The sequence below is a fragment of the Malania oleifera genome, chromosome 7 (assembly GCF_029873635.1).
Source record: "Malania oleifera isolate guangnan ecotype guangnan chromosome 7, ASM2987363v1, whole genome shotgun sequence".
NCBI lineage: Eukaryota > Viridiplantae > Streptophyta > Magnoliopsida > Santalales > Ximeniaceae > Malania > Malania oleifera.
Window position 1 is genome coordinate 57,871,887 of NC_080423.1, and position 7,789 is coordinate 57,879,675.

General features: G+C 33.8%; 1 non-coding gene across 1 annotated transcript; it reads right to left on the bottom strand.

Moving 5' to 3' along the window:
- Nucleotides 1–7,338: 7,338 nt before the first annotated feature.
- On the bottom strand, nucleotides 7,339–7,444 carry LOC131161066 (small nucleolar RNA R71). The gene has a single exon (XR_009138227.1). It is a non-coding gene; the product is annotated as a small nucleolar RNA R71 (small nucleolar RNA).
- Between the last annotated feature and the right edge of the window lie 345 nt (nucleotides 7,445–7,789).

A 7,789-nucleotide genomic window follows, 5' to 3' on the forward strand; every position in this document is an offset into this window, starting at 1 on the left:
CCATAAGGAGCCAAACCAGACTTCGGTTGACCGATGTTGGATTTTTAGGGTTAAATTTAAGGCTAAAATTGTACCTCTAAGTAGTTGGATTTTTAGGGTCAAATTTAGGGCTAAAACTGTACCTCTAAGTACCCCTGGTCGACCGAACCATTATGGTAATAACTAGCTTGGTCGACCGAATACCTTGTTGGCTAAAAAGTTAGAGTGTTGACTAAGCCATGATCGACCGAACCATTGGCATTATAAATGCCTTGGTCGACCGAACCGCTAGGAAGTCAACATGTTGACTTCGCATGGTCGACCGTTTAGTTTTTGAACATATCATCCCTCATCAACCGAACCATGAAGTGACTAACCCCCTAACAACTCGGTTGACCGTTTTTGTAGTTCATTTTAGCTTCGGTTGACCAAACCATATGAGCGGTCAACCGACCCGAAGCCATGGTCGACCGAACCTATGAATGGTTCGGAATCACCATGAGATGGTCGACCATTTTTGTAGTTCAAAATTATCACGGTCGACTGAACTTAGCAATATGGTCGACCGAACCTCTTGGGTTAGCAAAATTTTATGGCAATTAAACAAGGTTATTTTTCATTAAACATAATTAAACATTTTCAAAAATACCCCTTGTATCCTCAACGGTCATATTTTCACCCAAGTTTATATATACCCCCTCATACTCATAATTAGTAAGATGATTAGTTAGAAAAACCTCTCAAAGTCTTATATCCTATTTTCATTTTCCTAAGCCTATTTTTCATCCTCTCTTTATCATTACTTTGAAAAATCAATTTCTAAAGAGAGTGTTTTATGTATATTGGGCATTTGCTTTTAAATCATATTATTTTTACCCTCATCTTGCTTATATTTCTTATATATTATTTTGAGAGTATTATTTTAGTTTCTCTCACATATTTCATTTGATAAATATTCTTGCGAGTTAATATTATTTGCTTGTGAATCTTGCACATCCATTGCAAGATTCAAAGGCTCATTAGCTTGTGCTTGCGAAAATATCTTTAAGTCATAAACCCTAGATTCTCCTACACTCCATTTGAAAAATATTTTTGGAGAAAAATATTTTATTAGGGTTAAATCTTTGAGTCATTATCATACATATATATACCTTACTCAAAGATTGTAAAAGTTATTTTTGAGAAAATTTCATCTCACCTTGAGCTTATTTGCATATTATATGTGAGTGTATTTGTGCTTATTGTTGTACATATATGCTTGTAGTAGAAGCATTCCCTTGTACACAAAAAATTATTGATTATCTGTTGTATTCCCGATGGGTTGTCGGAAGAGGGAGACTAACCCTGTGAATAGTCCCAGACTTGCTCAGACCCAGTTAGGAGAGCACCAGATTGGTTCAAAATCGGTTAGGAGAACTAGGTGCACCATCCTGGTAAGGTGTTGTAAATGGTGTCACTCCACCCGTGAAGTGAGCAACTAGTGGAATCCTTGAGCTACGGCTTAAGGCGGGGATGTAAGTAGTATTGGCCGAACCCCGATAACATATATTGTGCATACTCTTTAATTTTTGCACTTTATTGACTGCATATGTATGTTATTATTTATTGCTCTGATTGATATGCTGAGTTTGCTTTATATATTTAAATATCTACTCAATAGATTATTTGTGATATTGGGAAATACTTAGGCAGACCCTAGGGTGTGTATTACTGCTACTAGTTAATTTGACCTAGGAGGAAAAGTTTTTAAATTTCCAATTCACCCCCCTCTTGGGAATACACCAATTCCAACACAACACTCAACAACTTTAATTCTCATTTCTAGTTCTCAAAGATCTAACACCGACATAACCTTTCTCTCTCTCAACTGATAATATGTTCTGGATCCTTCTTTAGAAATGGTACCTACAAGAATTCAGTAACCAAATTGCAATACAGTTAGGATCCCTGGTAACCATCCCCTTATCATCCTTTAGCTCCAAAATAAAATTTCTTCAGAATAAAGAGGTATTTAAGGCTTTTATCGTCTAAATACAGTTCAAATTTGTTTCCATATATATTTGAACTCTATAATTTTAATGCAAACATAATAGCAGCTAATTCCAAGTCATGGGTTGGATAATTGTGGTTGTGAGGCATTTAGTGTCATGATCCATAGGCAACCACCTTTTCCTTTTGCATCAATATACATCCCAATCCATTCAAGGAAGCATTTATAAATACAACATAACGATCCTCTTTATTTGGAAGAGTTACTGTTGGAACTATTATTAATCGATGTTTTAATTATTGAAACTTTCATTCACATTCTTCACTCTACACAAATTTTCTTTCCTTTCCTTGTCAACTCAATTAGTGGCAAATATATTCTTGAAAAATTCCACACAAACCTGAGATAATACCCTTCCAAACCCAGGAAGTTATGAAGTTAAGCCACATTTTTTATAGGCTCCTCAACTCAATACAACGTCAACCTTAGAAGAATCAATAGATAACCATTCTTTGATTATGACATGACCCAAAAATTTAACACTAGTTGTCCAGAACTCACATTTCTTGTTTAGCATATAACTGATGCTCCCATAATGTTTGTAAAGTTAATCACCGATGTTATTCATGCTCTTCTTGAATCTTTAAATATATCAAAAATCATCTATAAAAACTATAATAAATTGATCCCAGTATGATTGAATAACTTGATTCATCATATCCATAAAAATGCAAGATGCATTAGTAACCCCAAATGGTAACACAAGAAACTTATAGTGATCATACTGTGTACTAAATTCTATCTTTGGGATGTTTAATTCCCAAATCTCAATTGGTAGTAATTTGATTGTATGCTAATCTTCAGAAATTTTGGGATTTTGCCAATTGATCAAATAGTCTATCAATTCTTGGAAGTTGATACCAATTCTTAATGTAACCCGATTCAACTTCCAATAATCAATGCATAGCCTCAAGAACCCATTATGTTTCTTAGCAAATAACACAGGTGCAACCGATAGTGATACACTAGATTGAATAAATTCCTTGTCAAAGAGATCTTCTAGTTGCACCCTAGGCTGCATTAGTTCAGCTAATGTCATTCTATATGAAGCAACCGACATAGGCTCCATTGCTAACATCAAATCAATATTAAATTCAATCTCCTTTTGGAGGCAGCCCCGATAAATCATCTGGAAAAATATCTAGAAATTCATCACCTATGGGTAAAGAAGTTTGGGTTGTTTTAACTTGTATATTTTCTTTCATTGTTGTTAAAAACCTTAGACATGTGCCCAAATTCCATCCTTTCACAAGCACTCAAGACATTAAATATGAAAGCTTGTTAGTTGGAAGGAAACCGTTACTCCATTTGGATATCCGAGTACTACTTTCTTTTGGAAACAATCAACTGAGTGTATGATAAATAGATAACAACTCCATTATGGGATTACATCATAATCCACAATATCCATGTTAATAAGTCAACTGGGAAGTCATTCCCACCAATATTTAAAATGCATGTCTGCATATTCTGTCCACATTTATAGTTTTCTCCACAGGTGAAACAACTAACAAGACAATAATCTAAATGTTCAAATTATAAACACAACATATTAGCAAAGGATGCAACAATGTAGAAGTGGGTAGAACCAAAATCAAATAAAACTCTTGCCAAGTGTTGTGTAATAGAATCATACCTTCAATTCCTCAGTGTTGACTAGTTCTTGGCAAAACCGTGATAATTCAAAAAATTTGCTTTTATATTATTAGCTACCAAACAAATTCCTTTAACTTGACTACATTAATTCCTATAATTTGGCTTCTTGGAGTTCTTTTCAAAAATATTTCCCATTGAAAACTATTTTAAAGTCACTCCTAACTTATAGCCTCAACTCTCAACATCTCTTACCCGTTGCATAGATTCCCACCAATGGTTAGCCTCACCTTTAAATAGAAAACTTGCAATGATGACTTTATACTCATCAAGTACCATACCTGCTGGGATATCTCAGAATTCTAATCACCCAATTCCTTTTCAATGCCAAAATAATGCACAGGCTTACACTTTTCAATCAAATTTTTTTTCTTTTTTTTTTATTTTTTGTTTTTTGTTTTTTTGGAATCCTACAATCATATAAAGGACAAGTGTAAACACAAGCATGAACATGTCTAAGAACTTCAAAATACAAAATGACCTTGTTTTAGATGTCACGTAATGGAACACAATGTCTAAAGAGTTTTGGGAGGCACTGCTTCAACACCGTCCTTGGAAGAAGGCTACAACAATACACTAGCTCAAAATTCAAAAACTTGGCAAAATGTACTCTCCAGACATTTTTACAATGTAACTCATCACACCTATGAGCACGTTTCCTAGTTTCTTCTTAACTATTAAACCATGTCATGTATATCCTAGTAAGCCGATATGTAATCTTCATATATATTCATTGGAGATAAATTTTCAATCATATTTAAACAATTGGAAGAACAATATCCCTTTTAGAATGTCCACAAAGGTTTGAATGCAACTTTCAACTTGTTCACTTCTCTCATCATGCCTTGGCTAAAGGGCTAAGTCCATTATCGGATGCTTGTGCTACTAAACATTCCACCAAAAGACACTAAAAATATCAGATATCTGGAACATCTAAACACCATAATGCCTATGCTCCTAACTGTTATGGATAAGCGATTAGGCTTTCTCAAAATCTATACACCTTAGTGTTGCCAAGATGGATATTGTATCTAGAACAAAGTGCTTCCAGCAAGACTTCCTCTTTCAAATCATGTGGAACACAAAACCTACCCAAATAACAAAGTCCCCCATGAAAAGATTTTGTCCACCCTCAGAGTGTGTACCCACTTCAATACCTCTCAATATTTAAAAAACTAAGGGTCCTACTCTTGTCGTTTGGTAATTCACACCAATAAAGTTGGTTGTGCCTTTAAGTTATATAAACAAACTTTATCTCCTTTATGGGTCATCTGACGATTAAAAGAATCTATTGTCTCAGCATTTTCCACCTTCAAATTTTTAAATTTTCTAATGTATATTGAGATTTCTTTCTTAGAGCATCTACCACCTCATTCACCTTGGATGATAATGGAGTTCAAAATCCTAATCTTCCAAATACTCCACCCACCATCTTTGCCTTAAATTCAATTCCTTCTGAACTAGGAGTACACTCCAATGTGCAAAGGTACACATGATTACGAGTCAAAATTGCATAATTAGGCATTTAAATTCATACATTAAAGATTATAACTTTAATTAAATGCCAAATTATGTTCAATATTTTAATAGTGAGCTCAATTTATAATATTTGGTTTTTATTCGATAATTTATGGATTTTTGGTATCTTATTATTGTAGAATGATTTTTGGACATTAAAGTTGAAATTAAAATGTATGCGGGTCATGCGTGAGAGAAACTAGGCCATGTATGCAAAGTAAATCATGCACGTGAGGGTTGTAGCTTTCCATTGAAAGAGCCATGTATGTGGAGTTCATGGAGGATAAAGAATAAAATGATGCAAATGGAGGCCTTGAGCGCAAAACGAAGCTAATTGGGCGATTGTGGACAATTTCAACATTGCTTTATAATTTGGATATAACTCTCTCATCCGACCTCTGATTCAGATTATTCAAGATGCTATAGAAAGCTAAGAAAACGATTTAAAACTTTCATGTTTTGAGCTTTGAAAGATACTAGCTGCAAGGTCGAATTGGACGTGAATTTACCATACGCTATTTTTTTGTGGACAATTTCAACATTTTTTTGTAATCTAGGCATAACTTTCTCATCTAAGCTTTGATAGAGGTGATTCATGATGATATGGAAAGCCAAGAAAATTTTCTACAACTTTAGTGTTTTGAGTTTTGAGAGATACTAACTATATCAAGGTCAAAATCGGGTGTGAAGTTACCATACACTTATGAGCTTTTAATGTGGACCGTGTGAGACAAGGACAGGTCCATGCTTTTGCATGGGCCATGCAAGGAGATGAGAGTAGGCTTTATTAGGATTGGGAGAGAAAAAGAAAAAATAAAAACAAGTTTAAGAACCTTTTTTTTAGATAAATTTTTGTTCTCTCTCTCTCCCATTCATTCCTCTCTCTCTCTCTCTCTCTCTCATTACTTCATTACTTTTTAAATACCTTGTTTAGATTTATTTTATTGAAGCGTTTTGTTCAAGTCAATTTTTTTTAAGTAAGTGTTTAAGTTTAATTTATTTTTGAAATCTTTGTTTTAGTTTAACGTTGAAGTTTAAGTTTTATTTATTTATTTATTTATTTTTTTTTTGTGTTTGAATCTATTGTTGGATTGAGTTTAATTTTTGTTCAAGTTATTGGTTGGATTAAGTTTAAATTCTTGAGTTGATGTTTAATTGAGTTTTTTTTTTTTTAATGGTTGAATGTTTAAGTTGATTCATAAAGTTTTCATCTTTAGGTTTTTTTCCGAAATTTCAAACGTAGGTTTTATTTATTGTCTGAAGGCTTAATATAGGATTGTGTTCTGCATTTTATTTTGTTATCATTTATTTTATTATGTGAATAGATCGTTGAGTTAGGATATTAATTGTGTTAATTTTTTTCATTGTCTATTTATCGTTATTAGTTTCTTGTCGTTAATTTTGTTCGTGATATGTCTGTCGTTTATGTCTTGTTTCTTTTTAATTTCATCACAAAATCTCAAAAATTCTAGGAACTAAATTTGAATTGTGCTTAGTAAACTTTTCTTTTCTTGTTTTCTTTTGGATTTACATAAGTTTGGAATTAAACTACATTCCCTAAGGAGACGGTCTAGCCTTTGAGCTAATTATTACATGATTGAAGTCTCATACTTATGATAGCCTTCGCACTGTTCATTTTTAGAGTGAGTCAAATTTTTGGTTTCGTTGCCGGGGAATGCCAGATTTAGTTTCAAACTAGTGTTTTTCCCTTTTATTTTGGTTTTCTTCATGAAAAAAAAAAAGGTTTTGAATATATATATATATATATATATATATGGCTACACTTGCACCACACATGCTTATGGATTTGTTGCAGCCTACACACACTACCACACCTTCTTGCATTGCTTTACCACATGACGCACTGAATTTCACGATTAAGCCTGGGGTGTTGTCAGTGATACCCCAATTCCACGGGGTAGATTCTGAGAGTCTGTATTTGCATTTGATAGACTTTGAGTTGGCCTGAACCACCTTTATTGAAACAAATGAGTATATCAAGCTCCGCTTATTTCCTTTTTCTTTGAAGGATAAAGCGAATATCTGGCTTAACTAGTTGAGGCTTAACTCTATTAATAGTTGGACTGATATGCAACGTAAGTTCTTACACAAATTCTTTTCTTTTCAGAGAACCTAGTACCTATAAGAGCAGATTTGTCAATTTATGCAAAAGGGTGATGAGACCTTCCAGGCTTATTGGGAGAGGTTCAAGGATCTAATAAATATCTGCCCACATCATGGGTTCAAATTCTGGAGGTTAGCCAATGATTTCTATGTAGGTCTTACTTTTGAATTTGAATGCAAACAGTTTGTCCAGAATATGTGCAATGGAGAATTCTTCAGAAAAGAACCAAATTAGGCACTTTCATTCTTTGACTACTTAGCTAAAAATTCCAAACACTGGAATGCACAATATGATTGGGCACCAATGGCAGTACAACCTCTTAATGAAATTGGTGGTGGAGGTAAATATGATTTCAAAGGGGAGAATGATCTCTAGGCTCTTGATGCTGCATTGGAAAGGAGGGTAGAAGAATTAGACAAGGATGGTAGGTCTGATCAGATACAATTAGCAAATTGGGTTAACAA